The sequence below is a fragment of the Protopterus annectens genome, chromosome 16.part0 (assembly GCF_019279795.1).
Source record: "Protopterus annectens isolate FY-2018-M chromosome 16.part0, PAN1.0, whole genome shotgun sequence".
Lineage (NCBI taxonomy): Eukaryota > Metazoa > Chordata > Ceratodontiformes > Protopteridae > Protopterus > Protopterus annectens.
The window spans coordinates 625,393,225-625,415,515 of record NC_056750.1 but is presented as its reverse complement, the minus strand read 5'-3'; the positions used below and the strand labels follow the sequence as shown (position 1 = coordinate 625,415,515).

The 22,291-nt window shown below is 37.5% G+C and overlaps 1 protein-coding gene across 1 annotated transcript in view; it reads right to left on the bottom strand.

The window, feature by feature from the left end:
• Positions 1-22,291, bottom strand: part of PMPCA (peptidase, mitochondrial processing subunit alpha) — a 970,881-nt gene that overhangs the window by 938,146 nt on the left and 10,444 nt on the right. The gene's annotated exons all lie outside the window — the stretch shown is intronic.

Below are 22,291 nucleotides of genomic sequence, written 5' to 3'. Positions count from 1 at the left end.
GAACAGATGAAAGGTTATATTAAATGAGCTATTATAGGTAAGAGGAAAAAAAGATTCGGGTATCTTAAGGAGTGTAAAGATTTTTTTTGTGGAGACTGATAATTAATAAACTTCCACAAAGTCAAACAAGAATTACAAGCAGTAATCTAACAGGCTGTGTGTGTGTAACAAGGAAGAAACAATTGAGATTTTTTTTTAGTCTGAAAGAATAGGAAAAAACTGTACAGGAGTTGGAGGTAACTGAAATATTGAAAAAAAATGAATACGGAAATGATTTTAAATATTTTTATAAAGGAGATGAACAAGAACTGCCAAATAATAGATAAATACTTGGTTGCATATATTTGGTTGGCAAGATGAAATTTAGCTCTGTATAATAAAATGGGACAAGTACGAAATAAGAATGCAAAAAAGTGGTTATGGATAAAGGATGGGGAAGACGAGGAATATAAGGTTGTATGAAGTTTGTGTTTGATATTATATTTCTTTACCAATGCAAAAATAAAAAGGAATGCTGAAGATTAAGTAGGAGACTGTATTTTTAAATTTTTACAATGTTGCTTCAATTGTTTACACAACAACCCCCTCCCTACTCTTATCAGGAAGTGCTGTGGGATCGTTTACATCCACTTGAGCTACTACCAACTCAATAAGATGGGACCTCAATTTGATGTCTTATCCGAAGGATGGCACACTTATGAGTGCAGCACCCTGTAATGCTGCACTGCAGTGTCAGCAGTTTTGAAAATTAATCCAATCATCTGGACAGCATAAAATCTTTTTTTCCCACCAGAAATTCTGAAGTACCAATAAATCTGTCACATCATCAACTGTTGCTCAGGATTTTACTCACAACAAGAAATTATGAATATTCTTAACATATCCAAAATTACCACTGCATCCCAAGAATATGGGAGCATTTCCCTGTCAAGCCAACTCATGTCCAGTTTTCAAGCAGTAAATGCAAAAAAATTCGAACTTTTTTTAAAACTTCATCAGATCCCATTTTAGACCATGACATGGGTATACAGAGTAACAGAAGAGAAGAGTAAAATTTTTCATGCAGTATATCATGACAGTCATGCATTCAAACATTACATCACATGTTCAGTTCTTGCCTTCCCTTAAACTTCGCTCCTCATGAACATTACTCTGTATTCTTTCTACAAATACCTTTTATTTCTATGCAATTTTCCCTTTCCCTTTTCTAATGATCTAGCCTCTAGTCATTTTATCTCATTTACAGTATTCAGTACTTCAATTACAATCAGTGTGGATTTTGATTTTCTGCTAACTGCTTTTTTGACAGCCAACAGCATTAATATTTGTAAGTTTTTACTATATCTAGGCAATTTATATGCTATGTCCCATCTCAGAAGAATTGTTTCCTTAGTTGTTAAAGTTACTATCCCAACATTTCTGTTAAAGTACTCTGGGAATTTTAAAACTCTGTCAAGCATTTACATTCCCAATTACCTCTCTTTTTCCTATTATACCTCCAGCATTTGCTATCTTCCTGAGGAAAAAGTCTATGTAGTCTGCTTGGGATACGAAAATGCCTCTGCAAATACTTCCAAGCAAAACCCCTACAGTTTCTGGACATTGCTGCATTCTTGAGAGATGTATACATTTTGGGGGGTAAATTTCAGTAACTGGCTAGTAAGTGTACTGCCTGGATCCCAGCAAAAAAGAAATTCAGAGAACTTGAATGAAAATCAACCACAAAAGGTGAGGAAAATACATTGACTGGGAAGAATTCTTCAGCTGTTCAGCAAAAAGCAGTACAAGCTCCAGCTTTGATGCAAGACATTTTTTTCCTCTAGGTTACTGGAAGTTAAGTCAAATGTACTCGGAGCTGATCAAAATAAACGAAACAGTGATGACGTATATCAACTCAAATAAACAAAAGACTGGAGAAAATGGAAACTTTAAACAGATATTCAAATGAGTTGATAAAACTGCAAAACTCTGAGGTTGAAATGAGAAAAGGGTGGCTGAATACAAGAATGCTCAAGGAGAGAGATTTAAAAAAAAAAAATATATATATATATAAATAAATAAAATTAAGAGGGCATAGCACACAGGTAAAAACTGAGATTTTCTGCTGTACCAGAAAAGCTGGAAGGAAAAGACTGTATTAATTTTACGAAAGCACAAACAAGCAACTGGACTGGTATTCTACAGCAGGAGTTGTTAACTGAAATGGCACATTGTCTGTATGCTCCAAACCTGTCCATGAGAAAGCAACCCACACCTTTAACAGTAAAATGCCATCCTACCAGCAGAAGGCTTGATTCTGACAAAACTGTAGCAGAAAGACAAAATACTAAAAGTGGAAGATGATAGAGTGTTTCTGGAAAATGATTACTCACTGTATACCAAGCAGAAGGAGTAAATTTATTCCACTAATCAGGGAACTGTCTGGAGGCAGGTATGAGATTAAAACTGCTGTATCAAGCTATCTTCACACTTTTCTTTCCTGGAGGGATAAATGTATTTTTTGATGCAGAACCTAAGCCAACTGCCAAACACAATAATTTCAACTTGCTGACATGTACGTATGTCCAAACCCCAATAAAACATATCAATGATAATGGGGAGCATGGAACTTTTGCTTTCATACACTGACTGCTTCCCACCAAGAAACAAAAACTGCAGCTTCTGGCAGTCACCTCCAATACATAAGTGTGAAGAAACAAACAAAACAATGGTCACAGCAACATATTTCAATTTACTGCTGTCAGTCACAGCCATTTCCACACACAGATCACCATAACAATATAAAATAAAATGTATGACTGCTGTGAGTTGTGTGTAGTAGTATCGATATCCAGAGATATTGTTGGTGTCTTGTCAGTACTTAAAATAACAATAGCTGGAAAAGACAAACCTTTACTGAAGAATTAAGCACCTCATCCTAGTAGTTTCTAGTCATACCTAGACATTGCTGGGTAAACACCACATAGTGTTACTATGTCTGAGAGATGGAAGGGGGAAGTTGTGATAAGTAGAACAGCATTAAACTTCTGGGTTCAGTTTTCAATCATCTTAGTAAGAAGCTGTGGGGTAATTACTTTGCTACTGTAATTACTTGCATTAGTGAAACAATTCCCCTACAAGCATCAGGGTGACTTTTTTTAAACTGGTTTCATACAGATTTAAAAAAATAAAATATAAATTAAAACAATGGGTCTCCATTAGTCCTCCTGTATTTATATTAAAATTGGGTTTATATTAGATAAAGCAAAACTGCAGAATAAAAGGGAAAACAACTTGGCTCTTGCAAAGCTCCAAAGCATTTTGATGAATTAATATGGTTCAGTATTCTGTACCATGAATATCTGTTAAAAAAATTCCTAACACTGAATGGGTGATGAACCTTTGCAGTGAGGAACACAGAATTCTTAAGACTCAAAATGAGGAACATTCCTCATAATAATGTACATCTGCGAGGAATGGCTCCTTCTAAAGTCAAAACTTAAAATGTTCAAGTAAAAACAGCCAATTTCCCATCACCAAAAAATACATCAAATCCCAAAACTCTCCATCGCTCCAGACCCAGGAACAAATGCAAACACGAGTCCTGCAGTGGGTGCTTAGTCTTCAGCAACCCAGATTTATGAGGTTTTCAGTTGCAATTCCAGGTTTCGACATTCTTGATCTTCTAATATCAAACTAGTCTCAAACACACACACACACACACACACACACACACACACACACGTGTGCGCATGCGTACACATATCTGGAAGAAGAGGCAGTTTTATTCAAAGACAAAATCAAAAATAGTCCATACTGCCTTTGCACAGTCAACTGCAAAAGTATTCACACTATTTACACAGCATCTTACATGACGGTTTTCAGTCCTTAGGAGGTTACTGCACTGGTTTTCAAGATGTAGATTACAATTCACAATGGTATACTTCAACTAGACTTCTATTCTAGCTCTAAACAAAATCTTTGCCTGATCTTCTTTCAAGCCACATCCAATATTGGCCTCAAATAACCATCAGACACCAGGATCCACAAATCTTCAGCCAGAGTCCTTTCTGTACCCCATTATAACCTTCCCACTTGAAAAGCTAACTTTCTGATTTCCTGTTTCCAGACTACATATATATTTTTTTTTTTTTTTTTACACATCACTAAGATGAAATTATTTTTCATTACTCTACTACAACCAATTGCAAAATTGTCAAAACTTTTTGGGGCACAAGGTGCAGTTTACACACATCTGAAGACATACTACACCTTTTGTGACAACACTTACACGGGGGGGGGTGCATATCCATTTTACAGGTTTATTAAACAAGAATGAAGCACACCTCACTGAATGACGGTCACAAGATAGAAAATGAAAATACCTAAAACACTGTTTCCGAAACAGAGCTAAAATGCAACTCAAAATGTTAAAAACAATGACAATACGGCCATACTTAAGCAGGAAGATACGAGTCTTTGCACATGCATTTATGTGCACATTCTACTTAAATTATTCTCATTCCATGGTCATACAGCTACAGATAGTAGCACAATAACCTGTTTTAGATGAACCAACATACTGTGCTGCTGTTAATCTCACTCCGAGGTTGTACAAAGGGGCCCAGGTGCTCGTTTATGCTGGGAAATATTACCTACAAATTTACCACTAAAAATGGGGTACTGTGAGGATATTTCTTCTCATACAAGCACTGGAGGGGAGTTACCTTACTGGCTCAGGACTATCTAATGTGGCTGATGCTCATTCTAATGAATAGGGGAGTCAAGTGATAGATACAAGATGCAAAGTTGTTGCTGCACACACTTCGGCAAGTGCGCATTTCCCCCCATAGTTTCTCAGGCAGCTTGAAATTCACAATAGGCAAATTATTCACCTTCCAGAAAGGAAGTTACTATATTAGCAAGGAAACAGAATCTGGTAGGTAACACCAATTTCAGGGGAGCCTTAAGGGTTGGATGGTTCTGGCATTAGACTGGTGCTTTACAATCTACTGCATTATAACAGCAGGTCTGGTGGTATCAGTAAGGGTCTGAAGTTGCCCCAAACAGTTTCACTTGCTACTCACTAAGGTACTACATTATGTCAGGCTGGATATGGTTCATAGGTAGGTACTAGGCTATTGGCCCTAGGGCCTATACAAGCCTAGCCAAAAATGTACCCTGGCTTTTGCCACCCAAGAAAATTATTTTCCTGTGCCCCTGTCAAGCAGAACCACAGAAGTGATCCCAGGGTGAATTTCCTATTACCTAACCAATCATCAAGATATTTCTTGAAGAGTGCTAATGAGGAGCTCTGTTTGACATAGATAGGTAGTCTGTTCCAGAGTATGGGAAGTCTCTGGGATAGGAATCCATCCCTCCAGCATGTTCTGTTTATTGTGGTGACAAGGTTTAGGTCCCTAGAGCGTGTAGCTTGGAGGGATTGGGATTTCTTTAAGTGGAGCGTGAGCAACAGCTCTGGGTTTGACATAGCTTTATATGTTAGGCACAGATCGCCTCTGAGTAGGTGATATGCGATGGAGTAAAGCTGGAGTTTTTTGAGACAGTCTGCGTAAGGCATCTGTTTGAGGCCAGTAATCCTCTTTGTGAGGTATTTTTGCGGCCTTTCCAGTTGTTGTAGATGTCTTGTGAGGTACATACCAAAAGGGGCATTGTACTCTGTAATGGGTCTAATAAGTGATGAGTAGAGAGGAACAATGACCTCTTTTTTTCTGGATGAGAAACCTTTTGTGATGAGGTGTGCCACGTAGAAGGATTTCCTGACCACTTTGGCGATGTGATTATCAAAGGAGAGACTACTGTCCACCTGTGTCCCAAGGTCTCATCACACTTTCGGTGTTAAGTAGACTACCGCCTATGTGGTAGTTCATGGGTACATAATTTTTACCAAAGGGGATGACAATGCACTTTTTGGCATTGAGCTTGAGACCATGTCTTTGACACCAGGCATCTGTCTCAGTGAGGCCCTTTTGTAGGATGTCCACATCGTTAGGAGTTTCAATTATGGCTCCTAGTTTGCAGTCATCTGCGAATTTAGTTAGCCAAATACCTTCTGTGTTAGCCTGTACTTCAGAGAAGTAGATACCAAACAGGAGAGGACCCAGGACTGAACCTTGTGGTACTCCACTTGTCACTGGTCTGAAGTCTGATTTGGAGTCTGCTACTTTCACAGTGTGGGTTCTTTCAGTAAGCCAGTTGGCAACCCATCTTGTGACATAGGGATTTATACCTAGTTTAGTGAGTTTATCTATAATTCCAGAGTGGGGTATGGTGTTGAATGCCTTGGCAAGATCTAGATAGGCTGTGTGAACCACCTTACCCTCATCAATGGCCTTGGTGACTACTTCAAAGAAGTCTATCAGGTTTAGGAGACATGAGCTGCCTTTTACAAACCCAAACTGTGTGGGGTCCAGGGTTTGGAGATCTCCAATGTCTTTGTTTATGAGTTCCATGATGATACGTTCCATGGCCTTGCAGACGAGGCTCGTCAGGCTAATGGGGCGGTAGTTCCTGGGGTCTGTTGTGGCCCCCCCTTTGTGGAGTGGGATAACTATCACGGTGCGCCATTCAATGGGCACATAGCCTGAGGTGAGGCTATAATTGAACATGGTACTTAGGTGGGGTGCCAGTTCATTCTGTAGTTCATGTAGAAGGCAGCCTGGGATGTTGTCCCATGGATGCTATGTTCTTGGCTTTGGAGAGTGAAGTTTTTACCTGTGCAGCCGTGATTACAGGAACTTTGCATTCTTCCGGTATAAAGATGGGCCATTTAGAGAGTGAGAGGGGGGTAAAGTTAGCACTGAACCTATCTGCCAGGATGTTGGCAATATCAGTTGGTTCTGTATATTTAGTGTCATTGTGCTGTAACTCAGAGCAGATCTGAGTGTTGCCATTGAGATTTTTAACATAGCTATAGAATGATTTGTGGTTGCCTTTATAATCAGTGGCAATTTTGTTTTCATAACTAGCTTTGGGGGATTTTATGAGGGATTTCAGCTTCTTACTGAGGCTGAATAGGGAGTTCCTCCAATCGTGGGATTTTACTCTTTTTTGCAACAGTTTCTTTCTTCTGTTGTAGAGTTTGTTTATGGCAGAAGACCACCAGATTGGCTTCCTTTTTTTTTTTTTAAGAGGATAGCATCTTGGTTCTGTTAGGGATAGCACGATCCATGCACTCATGCAAGTGCTTATAAAGTGCATTTGTGTAGGATTCAGCAGTTGTACCTCTATTGTCCATCTGCATGGGTGTTATGAAGTTTGCCACTTCTGTCTTAAGAAGCGTGAAGTTGGCTTTGGAGAAATTTTTTACGGTTGTTTTCCTAATGGGGGGTGGGAGTGGGATGTGGATGTCTAGGGGGATTAGCTTGTGGTCGAACCTCACCGAGGAGCTGACCTTTGGTGTGGAACACCGGTCACCCATGTTGGTGATGACCAGGTCTAGGATATTGCTGCCTCTGGTGGGGGTGTGGATAAGTTGATCCAAAACGTTGGAATTGATGATTTCCAGAAAACGTTGAGCAAAAGAGTTGGTACATGAGTAGTTTTCCAGTTAATGGTAGGGTAGTTGAAATCACCCATTATTAGAGTGTTGGGTTGTACCTTAATATTTTCCAGTGTATCAAGTAAAGAGGAGTGGGAATCCTAGGGCATGGTGGGGGGTCTGTAGCAAGCTACAAAATGGATTGCGGTTTTGCCCATAGTTGAACTTGGATAATCTCGGATGCATTATGCTGAGCAACTAGCTTGGAGGTGTGGATATCCTTAATGAATATGGACACGCCTCCACCTTTAGTGCTTCGGTCCGGGTTTGGTGGCCGAAAGGTGTGGTATGAATTATAGCCTGGTAATGCAGGGGTGCTCTCTGGAGCTTTGAACCAGGTCTCTGTCACTGCACAGATGTCAATGTTCTCCATTTTAAGGAGTGCCTCGAGTGAGTGCATTTTGAGGTTTAAACTTCTAGCATTGAGTAGTATTACCCTCAGATTTTGCTTGCTTGTACCTGTTACGGTGGTGAATTTGTCATTTGAACCTTGCCTAAAAAAGGCACTATAGGGGTGGCAAGAGCCTTTGCCAGTATCCGGAATCTCAAGGGCGACAAGTGCAGGCCATCTCTGGCAAAGCAGCGTGGTCTGTCGATCATGTCATCCCAGGCAGACAGATACTGGATTCCCTTAGAATGACACCAGAAAGCTTAGCCAATTGTTAAAGTCAATCATTTTATCCTTGTACTGTGGTGTCATTTTGGGTGATGGCAGGATGATACTCAGGGCTAGGGTCATACCCGCCTGGGCTACAAGATCAGAGAGCTCCTCCATAACTCTTTTCATGTAGTCCAGGGAGGTACGTCTCAGGTTATTCATACCAACATGGACAATGACAGAGTCATATTTGTACTAGTTGTGGAGTGACCTGAGTGCGTGCGTTATGTGGTGGATCCTGGCACCTGACAGGCAGCTGACAGTAACTTTTTACTTGTTTAGCCTGGTGAGTGGAACATCAGTGTGCCTGACTATAGAGTCACCTATGACTAGAGTGTTGGGTACGTTATGCCTTATGGGCTGTAGTTGACTGGCACACTGAGTATGTGGACTATGTGTCATTTGGGTTGTGTTGGGGGGTGGAGGTTGCTTGCATTTCTGCTTTGGAGGTCTCTGTTGTTTGGGCAGATTAGTACAGAGAGCCTCCGCGAATGTAGGTGTGTGTTTTGTGGTTGTGTGTGTGTGTGTTTTGGTGGTGTAGGTTTTGAGGGACTATGTGATGAGTGTGGTGCGGTGCAAGTGTTTACCTTCTCCTCTTGACTGTCTAGGCCTGTCTTTGGTAAAGAGAGCTTTGCTTCCAGTTTGGCTATACAAGTGCATCTCTCACAGATCGTAGTGTTGGGTGGTAGGAGGAGAGGGTTGTCTGTGTACATGAGGCAATTGCTGCATTGTCTCAAGATGCCCAGATTCATCAGGTAGACAGGAGAAAACACCGGGAGCTGACCTTTAGACATGCCTGAATAGGTGCTTATTTATTAAGTACTAAAAACTGTTTTCCTCTACACAAGTGAGGAAAGTTGAGTGATGTAGTAATTTGTAACTTATTTAGTGCTTACAATGAGTTCTGAACAAGTGCTGAGATCAAAGAAACAGATGAGTGCCAAAACTAAAAAGCTGGCTAGTTGCAAGGGAAATTTTGAAAAACAGACTTTATGGCGCCAGGACTAGTTTAACCCCAGTTAAGTGGAGGGGGGGGGGGCTTAGGAGCTCACAAACAGTCCTGGACACAGCAAATCCATATCTGACCTGCCACAGGAAAGGGGGGAAGCAAGCTTGGATTTTTTTTCCAGTAAAGTAAGCTGGAACAGAAGTTAATTCAACGTTAAGAATCTGAGTGTGTTGGACTTCGCAAATGTTTTCTATTAGATGGAGTGAACTAATGACACTAGACTGGGAGGAGTATCACAGATCAAATATACAGTTTGGGCGGGAAACTGCAAAGCCACCAAGTATAAAAACACACAACACTAGGGAGGGCAGGCGGGTGGGGGAAAATTACAGTTCCTAGCTGTAGCCACTAAATGAAAGTATTAAACAGATCAAGGATCAGACTAGAGAATGCCTTTAACAGACAAAAATGCACATAAAGGTTTGGATAGAGCAATCACAAACAGAAAATACAACTCTCAGTATGAAAAAGCAGTTTACAGTTAAGTAATGTTAAAACAGTTTAAAACAGTACATAAATGCAGTGAAACAATAAAAAAGCTTTATAACAGTGCAAAAATATAGTAGATCAGCTGTATAGCACAATTATAAGTGTTTCAGAAGTGCAATTCAGTGAAATAAGTGTAAGAAATAACTTAGCCTGCTCTTGGAATCTTAAGGAATTTCCACTTATGCAATGCAATCCAGAGCCTGACAATACAAGCAGAGCCTTTATAAGACACAGGGTTTATATAGCACTAAGAATGGAAGAGTTGGGAAGATCAGATTACTCCTCAGCCCCTGCTATTACCCAATCACTTGTACTACAGAAGGTCAGGAAGCCTTGTTACTCTCAATAATGAAGACAATCAGCAGAAAATGGCTGCCAGAAACACAAACAAAACTTCCAGTCTACACAACAGGCCTCTATCAAGATTATGCCACCTGAGCAGAACACAGAAACCTCACTTTAGAAGCATAGAAAGAACACCCACAAACAGAAAATCCAAGTCTCAGTATGAAAAAGCAGTTTACAATTTAGTAATTTAAATAAAACAAAAACAATTATAGTGATGCACACTATTACAGTTCCTAGCTGTAGCCACTAAATGAAAGTTTTAAACAGATCAAGGAGCAGACTAGAGAATGCTTTTAACAGACAAAAATGCACATAAAGTTTCGGATAGAGCAATCACAAACAGAAAATACAACTCTCAGTATGAAAAAGCAGTTTACAGTTAAGTAATGTTAAAACAGTACATAAATGCAGTGAAACAATAAAAAAGCTTTATAACAGTGCAAAAATATAGTAGATCAACTGTATAGCACAATTATAAGCATTTCAGAAGTGCAATTCAGTGAAATAAGTGTAAGAAATAACTTAGCCTGCTCTTGGAATCTTAAGGAATTTCCACTTATGCAATGCAATCCAGAGCCTGACAATACAAGCAAAGAAATTAGTACACAAGAACACCTGTATTTAACAGTCATTGTAAACTTTTCCTGTCTGTATTTCAGATCATGCCACATATTTATAGCAAATCTCAGGATACACAAACCTAGGTACACTTTAGAGAGTTAACATGGATTACTGAGGAAAGACTTAATGGTTTACCTGACCAATATGAGTGGGAAGAGAGGAGGCAGAATTAGTGTATGGTGCAAAAAATTCCAGATGTTCTCTCTTTCTCTTTAATCTCAAACTCAGAAGTACTACATACTCGCTCCAAAGGGGATTCCTTCACCCTTGTATGGTCTCTGTTTACCAGGAACCATAGCAGAAATGGTATTTTGCAAACTCAACTCTGCCACTTGGAAATCAATGCTACAAAATATTAGGACAACTGATGACGTTCAAAAATTCAAAAAGAATTACAACAAAAATTAGGAATTAGTGAACTACCACATTAACAATACAGCCATTGATCATGTTGTCTGGTATTTGGGGACAGTGCCCTAACGTTTGACCAGCATGTCTCCATTGTTGTCAGAAACTCCTCCTATATTACACAGCTTATAAACAAAGAGGCAGACTGTGTCTAGATCATGGGATGTCACTGTCCCACTTTACATTGGGCCAAACACTGAATATAATTGCCCTCCTTTGGCATGTATCTGTCCATAAACATGCAACAACTGGAACGCCCACAGAGATACCTTACTAAAAGGATAAAATGCCTAAACAGCATGCCCTACATGGACCAACTCAAAGCCCTAGCACTATACTCTGTATCCTACAGACTGCTAAGAGGTGACCTGATACAAGCATTACCCGACTCAATATTAATAGATTTACTGCACATCGGCAAGTCAAATAACGTCAGAAATACTCGCTCTAGGGATTTAAACCACTTCATCATCATCAGAAAGGCCTGGACGGACAGACATATCTCTCAGAGGATGCCACTGCTCTGGAAAAGACTCCCCCATCCACATAAAAAAAAAAAACAAAGTTCATCCCTGTCCACATTAGAGTACAGTTTGGATGTGTGCATGGGAAACAGAAAAAAACATTTACCAGAGGACTACTTCTAGTAGTACTAATGGACAGAGGTAGCTCCTACCCCATGCATGGGTTAAACATCTATGGTATTTCAAAGTATCTATGATATGATCCCAGTTATTCTCATTGGGGTAATAAATAATTATCAACCATGACATGAGTAAGGCCAGTCTCTAATCTAAATGGGATAGATTAATTGGAGCACAAAAAGGGAAACTGGCTAGGCTTAAAATGGCCCACAAAGTCAGCTGGCCTAGTACTTACCTATGACAGGGTGAAATAAGCTTAAAGGTATTATATGGGATTAGGTACTTGTCTACATGAAATATCAAAGGTGGGACAGCAGCAGGACTGTACAAGCCTAGAAGACTAACTTTAGATTCTGAAATTAAAATTGCATCTGTGGTCTTTGGAGGGCAATGATATAGGAGACCAGGCCAAGTGGGCTACCCAGGAAATCTCATACAGAAAGACAGATTATCAAAATCAGGCTTTTACACAGCAGATATCAAAGCTTGCTACTATCTCAGTGTTCTATGACTTAGAAAAGTTAAGAAAGAGAACAGTACACTGGATGAGAAATATATACGGGCAGGGGATGCTACTAACTTCATGAGAGATATGGATGGCTTTACTAGGAAATGTGGCAGCCTGCGTGAATGGATCCTCAGAATTCAGACATAGATGCAAGATGCTCTTGGGGATGCACATTATTTTTTCTAGGCAATTTTTGCTTCAGAGCCTGCCAACAATCATCTTCTCCTCCTAAAAGTCTTAAGGACATTCATTCTATTGCTGCTTGGGGAGCATCTGTCATGAAAGTGAATGCTGACTGGAGGGAGCAGTCATCCAGGCAGCAGTGGAGGCAGTGTGTGTGTCACTGTTTGCATCTAATGAAGTAAGCAATATAAGCACTGCTAGTTAAGCCTTAACCTCACCCCTAGTGGCTGAGGTGAGCATGAGTGCGCTCCTACCCCCACACTAATGAGGGCTACAGTCAATATCTTGGTAAGCCAAGTCAACTACCCTGAATAACACCTTCAACTCTCTCACCTGTATGTGATGAAACAGTTGACTGAACTACCTTTCCCCTCCCTTTAGGTCAAGTGAGCCAGTGCTAGCTACTCAATCCTGCCCCCTGTTCAGTTCTTCCAGCACCTGAGCCACTTTTCAAACTTTGGTTGTCTAGGTAGTAATTTATCCTCTACACCATAGAGTTTTGGTGGACCATACAGTGTTACACAAAAGCAGGGGGTTGCTTCAGTAAGTGACAGTGAAGCAACTGAGACATATAAGGGAACAGGCCAAGAGGAAGTCTATGGAAGCAGCTGGATCTCCCACTAGACCACTACGGTTTAATTTAGCAACAGCAGCTGCTGCTGAAAATGACCAGGTTATTACACAAACTATTACCACGGTCCTCACTGCAGCTTCCTGGAAGCAAGTAGTAACAAAAGATACACAGAAGAGAAGGATTCATAAACTGTTCTCTTCCTGCAGACAAATTTTAATTGTTAACCATGACTGCAAACTATTTTTGATGATTCTGGCCCCGAGAGGACTCTCTTGGTCCCTACATTTAGTGGGACTGGAGCAGATATGTCAGGGAAAGCCAAATCTCTGAAACAGTGTGAAGCCTTTATTACCAGTTCAAGATACACATTGCTCTGACCCTACCCTTTATTATTTATTCTATTTTATTTTATTTTACCGTTCAATACCTGGGCAAGTGAGGTGGTCTACTAAACTTGATCAGTCACAACCTGGGTGCAAAGTGCAGTAGTAGTTACATTAACAAGTTAGACATAGTACAGCAACACATTTACAGTATGACAATCATGTATAACAAACACAGATTAGTATAATTATACTCTGTGTAATGTATTTTCATTTGTTGACCACAGAAGTCCAATTGGGTGTAGAACCCCTTTTCAGAGGAGGCCCTGGGTGAAAAGTCCCATTTGTACAATATAATACAAGATACAATGTAAACCAACAAGTAAATAAATAGTGTCATCTTTGATGATTCAATATTAGAACATTATAAAACAGTAACATATTGAACTGTTCACATTACAGAAAAGAATACTGAATAAAAAAACTACACTGACAATGGTACAATCACACTGGTACAATACATTCACACTACTACAATTTCAGTATCATGTTGAAATGGAAAATATTACATAATCACTTGTAGTAACAGCTGTAAACAAGGGCATGCATTAATAAACAGAGATATATGTACTAAAGCAGGAGTTACAGCAAGGTATCTAGGCTGCATTAGGGTAATATTAAAAGGAAAGCCAACAGACAAACAGTAAATTTTAAAATGTTAGCATACTAACTTTACAGTATTTACAACATGTACATGCAGCAGAAGTAGTGGTGCTGCGGCAGCGTTGTCGCCTCACAGTAAGACGCTGTCCGGTTAGATTCTCAGCTAGAGCGTCTTCTGCGTGGAGATATGCATGAATGGGCGTACCTTCATTGAAGGTTGTGCATCGGGGCTGGTAACTCGGCACGTAAAAAATCAGCTACCTATCATTAGCGGACCGGAGTTCTGCTGTGGCGACCCCTAACTGGGAAAGGCCGAAAGACACAATAACATACAGCAGAAGTTAAGAGAATCTCTGTATTGCTTAATAAAGTTTGATACTTAATCAGTCAGGAAAGATGGTGCTCTCAGACTCATTCTGCAAATATTGCTTTAAGATTTTATTTTTTTAAGGTCTCCAATCTTTTGACAATTTTTAAATTTCAGCAGAAAATTTCTTCAATATTTGGCAGACACTATTATAGAGAAGGTGTTTTCTACAATGATAAGTTTAAATCTAGGTTGGGCAAGTTTGAGAATATCTTCCATTTGTTTCCTAAAACGAGTATCTTTATTACTTGAAGTGTTAAGTGGTGGGCAGTAGACAAATGTTGATTTTATACACAAGGACATCCAATAGAAAAGTGTCTCGATAAGTAAGAGGGTGCCAGTATATCTTTTCTAACATGATGCAATGATGAGAATTCAGGTCTGCTACGACAGCAAATCTGAATATTTTATTTTTAGCAGTCTGACTTTTTTGGGGGGGTGTTATGAGAAGAGCTAAGAGTAATCGGGGTACTGCATACTCAGTTTTGGGGATTAGTGTATTCTGACTATGGCTATATGAGCAGTTGGGGATGATAACAGTAACAATTTTAGCTGTGAAAAATCCTTAGTAGCAATACTGTCTATACGAACGTTAAAGTTGAATAGGGGACAAGTTTTACTTTCAGGAATTTTTGACGAGTTATGTTATGAATTATATTCCTACAAGTATCATTTTTAATGATAACAGTAAAGAATTTACTTGCAGTAAATCTTATTTTTTTCTACAAGTAATTCCTAATGTTATTAAGCTTAGATGATGAAAAAAGCTTCTGTCAAGGTAGCTGGAGGGAGGGTTACTCCTCAGATTATTTAGCTTTTCTCAGTGTCAGGATGAGTCATTCAGTATCCATGAAATTAATATTCATGAGATCAAATGGGTGTATCACAGGACTGGATAGTTTGAATTAATTAGTATTATTTAAAGGCTGTTAGTTTGAGAAATGGTGTTCTGAAGAAGTCTATGGAGGATAGATGAAAGCACTTAACCTGATGTACCAATAAACGACAGTTTTAGTATTTCTTGTCTCTTTCCTTGGAACCGGACACTCATTTTTCACCAGTTATATCGCATTTATTGACTGGCAATGGTTCTGTAGAGATGTTGTGGCACACTTACATAGGTGCGGGTCTCTATTATGTCAGCGAAACGGCATTACAGACGTTCACATGAAAATGAGAAGAAATTGCTTAAAAGATCAGCCTGCCAAACAGTCTTGCATGCATGTTAAGATAAAAGCTGGAAATACATTAACAGAGCAGTCATTTATAATAGGTGGCTGTACTAGTTTTCTATCATAATGACTACTTTGTCCATATTATTCTGGACTTACGGGCATAGATAAAAAGCAGAGTATATTAGCAATGGGTTCAGCATGTGCCTCAATATATGCTAATATAATTATGTTATATTGGGAACAATTATATATTTTCGGGTCTAGGTTCAAACATCCCATCATGAGATACTATCGGTTTCTGGATTATATTTTTATTGTCTGGGAAGGGACATATGAACTTATTAAGGAATTCATGGATGATTTGAACAATAGTACTAACTTCTTACAGTTTACTTTCGATAGTGACAAGGATGAAGTACACTATTTGGATGTCAGGATAAACAAAGATTATAGTAGGAGAATATATAGATCTAACATTTATAGAAAGGAATGTTACTCTAACTCTTACCTCCATTATCAGAGTGACCATCCCTATTATCTTAAAAGAAATGTTGTAAAGGGTCAGATGATTAGGGTGTCAAGAATGACATCGGATTCAACTGATTTTATAAGAGAAGTTGATTTTGCTCACGATATGTTTAGGGAAAGAGGATATCCTGATAAATTGATAGAGAATATTAAAAAAGAAATAATTAAAAAGCAAGATACAGATTACGGGCCACTATTGATTAGTGAAGGTAAGGACCACTATTGATTAGTGAAGGTAAGGACATCACATCCAAAAATTCCAAGAAGGATGGAGATATACTGGAACTAGCAATAGGGGGAACAACAGTTCTAAATTAGGGCTAGAATTACCACATTTGATCTTAACCTATTATTCTGATATAGGATGGATGAAGAGGTGTATTAATGGGATTTGGAATATGTTTAATAGAATGCCCACATGAGTAGAAATATTTCAGCAACCTTTAAAGTATAGCTTTAGGAGAAACATGAACTTAAAAAATATTTTGGAAAAAAAGAAATGTGAAAATAATGAAGGGGTGCATGCAAAGATAGGTACTCACAAATGTGGAAGATGCGCACAATGCCCATTTATAGCGGGTGAAAAGGAACTTAGTATTCCCAATATTGGGTTTAAATTGAGGAGTTATACATATACTAGTTGTTATACAAAAGGAGTAGTCTACTTGGCATATTGTAGGACATGTTGGGCATAGTATGCGGGGAAAACCGAAAAAAATGTGAGAATTTGTATATATGAGCATGTAAGGGACTTTAATAAAAAGAATGAAAATAATGCCCTTTACAGGCACACATTAAAATGTACGAATATGAATATAAAATTTTGGGTACTGGAAGAGGTCAAACATAATGACAGGGGTGGAGACTGGGAGACGCTCTTGGAATTTCGTGAAATGATATGGCAGATAAGATTAGGTTCTTGTACCTATCCGGGAATGAATGACCATATCTCCATCAAGCCAGCCCTGAAATTATTGTCACTAAATCCTAAGAGAGGTTTATAAGTTAACAATAAGAATCAGATGTGGTGACTAGCACGTTTATGCTTACATATTTTGTGTGGTCTAGGTCTCCCCTTCATTAGTAGTTTTGTGTTTTTTAGTAATACATTGCACACTGGTTTTTGACCTGTAGAACACAGTATGTCACGTGTGTATATATATATATATATATATAAATATTTATATATATATATATATAAATATTTATATATATATATATATATATATATATATATATATATATATATATTACACACACACATACATATACATATATATATATATATATATATTATATGTATATTCATCCCTATTAGAACAATATTATAGACACTGTAGTAGTTTTTTGTATTGCTTTTAATATATATTTATTTTGCTTTTGTGACTAGGATGTTTGTAGTTACATATGCATTTTTGACAAGACAGCTATTTTATATTGTTTTTAATGATGACTTGGTAGTCTACAGTATTATAATTGTATTAGACAATTTTACTGCATTTATTAGTCTCTATATGTGTGTTTTGCCCACCTTACCTAGCTATTATTTATATTATATAAATTGGATAGATGGATTTTGTACTATACCACCTTGTAATTTGTATGTGTATTGGTTTTAATACGTATTAACTTATTAATTCATTAAGCGCGAACGAGAGCCAATACAATGAAGTGAGGGTTATTTAAAACGGATGTTTTAAGAATAACAGATGATTCTGATGAAGTCTCAGTGAGATGAGATGAAAGCTCGCTAAATCTGTTTGTGATGTATACATTTTTCAAGTATTAAAGTGGTTTTCTGTGTGTACAGTGTCGCTCATTTTTGAATAATATACAACGGAGGACAGCCTTTATTGCTACTAAACAGCAGATTTTTTGGACTGGTTGGTTGTTTACAGTTGGTGTACTATCGGTTACTAGTTTATCGCTGGTTGGTAACGAGGAGTCCCGGTGCAATGGAAAATCAAAATCATTCTTTATTGAGCGAACTTATTAGGGTGATGCAAATCCATTCACAAAATACACAGAACTTGTCATTGTTACCAGATTCGGGCACGACTATTCCATGCGCCCAAAGTAGTCCTGGTAACGTTGTGGGACAGGCTATGACGTCAGGGTCAAGAGATGGCAGACATGTAACGCCAGTAGGAGTTGGTGAACGACAACATGGAAATGCATCTTTTGGTGATACTACTGGACAGGCAAGGGTTTCATAACATCAGAACGACAAATATACAAATGTACATAAACGTTTGGAAGCCTATAGTGACCTGAACTTTGATGAGTGGTTGGATAAATCATTCTCCCATACACCGGGGGAAATGGAAAGAAGACAGCCACTGAATACGAGTTATAAGGACAAATGTAAGATGTTTAAAAACCAATTAACCAGGTACAAAAACTTAGCACTGGACAATTGGTATTTATCTAAATGCATTGAGGTGAAAATTGTGGCTAAAGGTTTAAGGCTTAATACATTTCCCAACAATACTGGCAGGAATAGCGAGTTTTTTTAAAACTATTTCTAACTTAATAAATGAATGTGGTATAGCTATATTAAAGGCAATGGTTGACAATAATTAGAAAATTATGGAACAATGCAAAAAAGATATTGATAAACTTAATAAGGAAATAAGTACTGACTTGCTATTTACAGTTACTGAATATAAAAGCATATATTGTAGAACACTTCAAGATGTAGATTTTGTAATTTCAAAGAATTACAAACGGAAAATGGGCAAGTTGGAACATGACAGAGAAGAGTATAATGAAGGGAAGGCTTATTTCATTTATAGTAATAAGAGATATGAATGGAACCACAAAGAAGTGAATCAGATACACAATAAGGGGGTGGACAATACATATAACACAAGACCAGAATATAGGGATGAATTCAGTGGTGACTATCACAACGATTGTTTTGATTCTGAAGACCCTTTAGGGGAAAGACAAGGACTAAGGAGGTCGGAGAGAATAAAAAAACAAAACCGTCAACAATCATATGCGGAAGTGATGGGCAACCAGTTTGTAAAACAATCGGGGAGAGGAAGGTACAAGAGATAGATGGAGATATATGTACAGCTTGGCTAGACCGTACAACTAAAGGGGTATACCCAGGCAATTCTGTCTTTACACCACTGACACCCTTTAATCAAACAACTGATGAAACTCGAATAGAAGTCACGAGTAAAGATGACATTTTTAATTAATTAATTATAGAAAATGGTAGGACAATAGTACATACACAAAATAATTTCAATATATACAATTACACGGACTTGGAAGTTACTGATGGATTCTTTGGGTTATTTACAAAACGTTTCACCTTTGTACCAACAAGAAAACCGAAAATTGATGAGATAGTGTTGGACATACAACTTTTTACTAGGAAGTTAAATCTAGCATTTTTGTTTCAGGATAATCCACATTATAGAGATTGTAAACTCAAAAAAAGAAGTATATTCAATCCACCTTTGCAGCAGGACATCTATAATTTTGAAATGTGTGCTATTAATATGATTAGGAATGAATACGGGAAGAGAGGAAAGATTAGAAATAATCTTACCATCCAAGAATGTGAAATTTTACAACTAAATAATAATGGAAAAACTAGAGTAATGAAGCCTGATAAGGGGGGAGGGGTAGTCCTTATGGACCAATGGGATTATACCAATAGGATGTTAAAAATTTTGGACATGGATAATAGATATTGTATTATATCTAAGAATTAATTAAATATATCTTACAAAAGAATAGACCTAATATTGGAAGACAATTTATTGCAAGGGTTAATAGATGAAGATCTATTTAATTTTCTTAAGGTATCTAAACTGGTTATACCGGAGATTTCTGGAATCCCGAAAATACACAAACAAATAAATGAGCCCCCTTTGAGGCCTATAGTTACATCACAGGGATCAAAGACTCAACCCTTAGCTATTTATGTGGATACAAAATTAAAACAAAGTTTCACTTGAAATATCCACATATATTAGTGGATTCCTGGGACTTTTTAGGTAAATTTAGTACCATTCCTTTTAAAGGGAATTTTCTGGTCCTGACCACTGATGTAAAAGATTTATTTTCGGTGATTCCCCACAAGGAGGGCCTTGAATGGTTTGAAAAGATGCTCTTTGAATTTTAAATGCTGAACCCTGATGAAGTCAAACTAGTGCTTGAAAGTATGGAATTGGGTTTGAAATACTGTATTTACTTTCAAGGGGATACATACCAGCAACTTGATGGGGTGGCAATGGGTTCAGCATGTGCCCCAATATATGCTAATATAATTATGTTATATTGGGAACAATTATATATTTTTGGGCCTAGGTTCAAACATCACATCGTGAGATACTATCGGTTTCTGGATGATATTTTTATTGTCTGGGAAGGGACATATGAACTTATTAAGGAATTCATGGATGATTTGAACAATAGTACTAACTTCTTACAGTTTACTTTTGATAGTGACAAGGATGAAGTACACTATTTGGATGTCAGGATAAACAAAGATTATAGTTGGAGAATATATAGATCTAACATTTATAGAAAGGAATGTTACTCTAACTCTTACCTACATTAGAGTGACCATCCCTATTATCTTAAAAGAAATGTTGTAAGGGGTCAGATGATTAGGGTGTCAAGAATGACACCGGATTCAACTGATTTTATAAGAGAAGTTGATTTTGTTCACGATATGTTTAGGGAAAGAGGATATCCTGATAAATTGATAGAGAATATTAAAAAAGAAATAATTAAAAAGCGAGATACAGATTACGGGCCACTATTGATTAGTGAAGGTAAGGACCACTATTGATTAGTGAAGGTAAGGACATTACATCCAAAAATTCCAAGAAGGATGGAGATACTACTGGAACTAGCAATAGGGGGAACAACAGTTGTAAATTAGGGCTAGAATTACCACATTTGATCTTAACCTATTATTCTGATATAGGATGGATGAAGAGGTGTATTAATGGGATTTGGAATATGTTTAGTAGAATGCCCACATGAGTAGAAATATTTCAGCAACCTTTAAAGTATAGCTTTAGGAGAAACATGATCTTAAAAACTAATTTGAAAAAAAAGAAATGTGAAAATAATGAAAGGGTGCATGCAAAGATAGGTAACCACAAATGTGGAAGATGCGCGCAATGCCCATTTATAGCGGGTGAAAAGGAACTTAGTATTCCCAATATTGGGTTTAAATTGAGAAGTTATACATATACTAGTTGCTATACAAAAGGAGTAGTCTACTTGGCATATTGTAGGACATGTTGGGCATAGTATGTGGGGAAAACCGAATGAAATGTGAGAATTCTTATATATGAGCATGTAAGGGACATTAATAAAAAGAATGAAAATAATACCCTTTACAGGCACACATTAAAATGTACGAATATGAATATAAAATTTTGGGTACTGGAAGAGGTCAAACATAATGACAGGGGTGGAGACTGGGAGACACTCTTGGAATTTCGTGAAATGATATGGCAGATAAGATTAGATTCTTGTACCTATCCGGGAATGAATGACCATATCTCCCATCAAGCCAGCCCTGAAATTATTGTCACTAAATCCTAAGAGAGGTTTATAAGTTATCATTAAGAATTAGATGTGGTGACTAGCATGTTTATGCTTACATATTTTGTGTGGTCTATGTCTCCCCTTCATTAGTAGTTTTGTGTTTTTTAGTAATACATTGCACACTGGTTTTTGACCTGTACAACACAGTAGGTCACGCATATATATATATATATATATATATATATATATATATATATATATATATATATATATAATATATTCATCCCTATTAGAGTATTATAGACACCGTAGTAGCTTTTTGTATTGCTTTAAAAAAAAAATATATATATATATATATATATATGCTTTGTGACTAGGATGTTTGTAGTTACATATGCTGCATTTTTGTATTTTTGACAAGACAGTCAGCTATTTTATATTGTGTTTTTAATGATGACTTGGTAGTCTACAGTATTATAATTGTATTAGACAATTTTACTGCATTTATTAGTCTCTATATGTGTGTTTTGCCAACCTTACCTAGCTATTATTTATATTATATAAATTGGATAGATGGATTTTGTACTATACCACCTTGTAATTTGTATGTGTATTGGTTTTAATACATATTAACTTATTAATTCATTAAGCGCGAACAAGAGCCAATAGAATGAAGTGAAAGGTTATTTAAAATGGATGTTTTAAGAATAATAGATGATTCTGATGA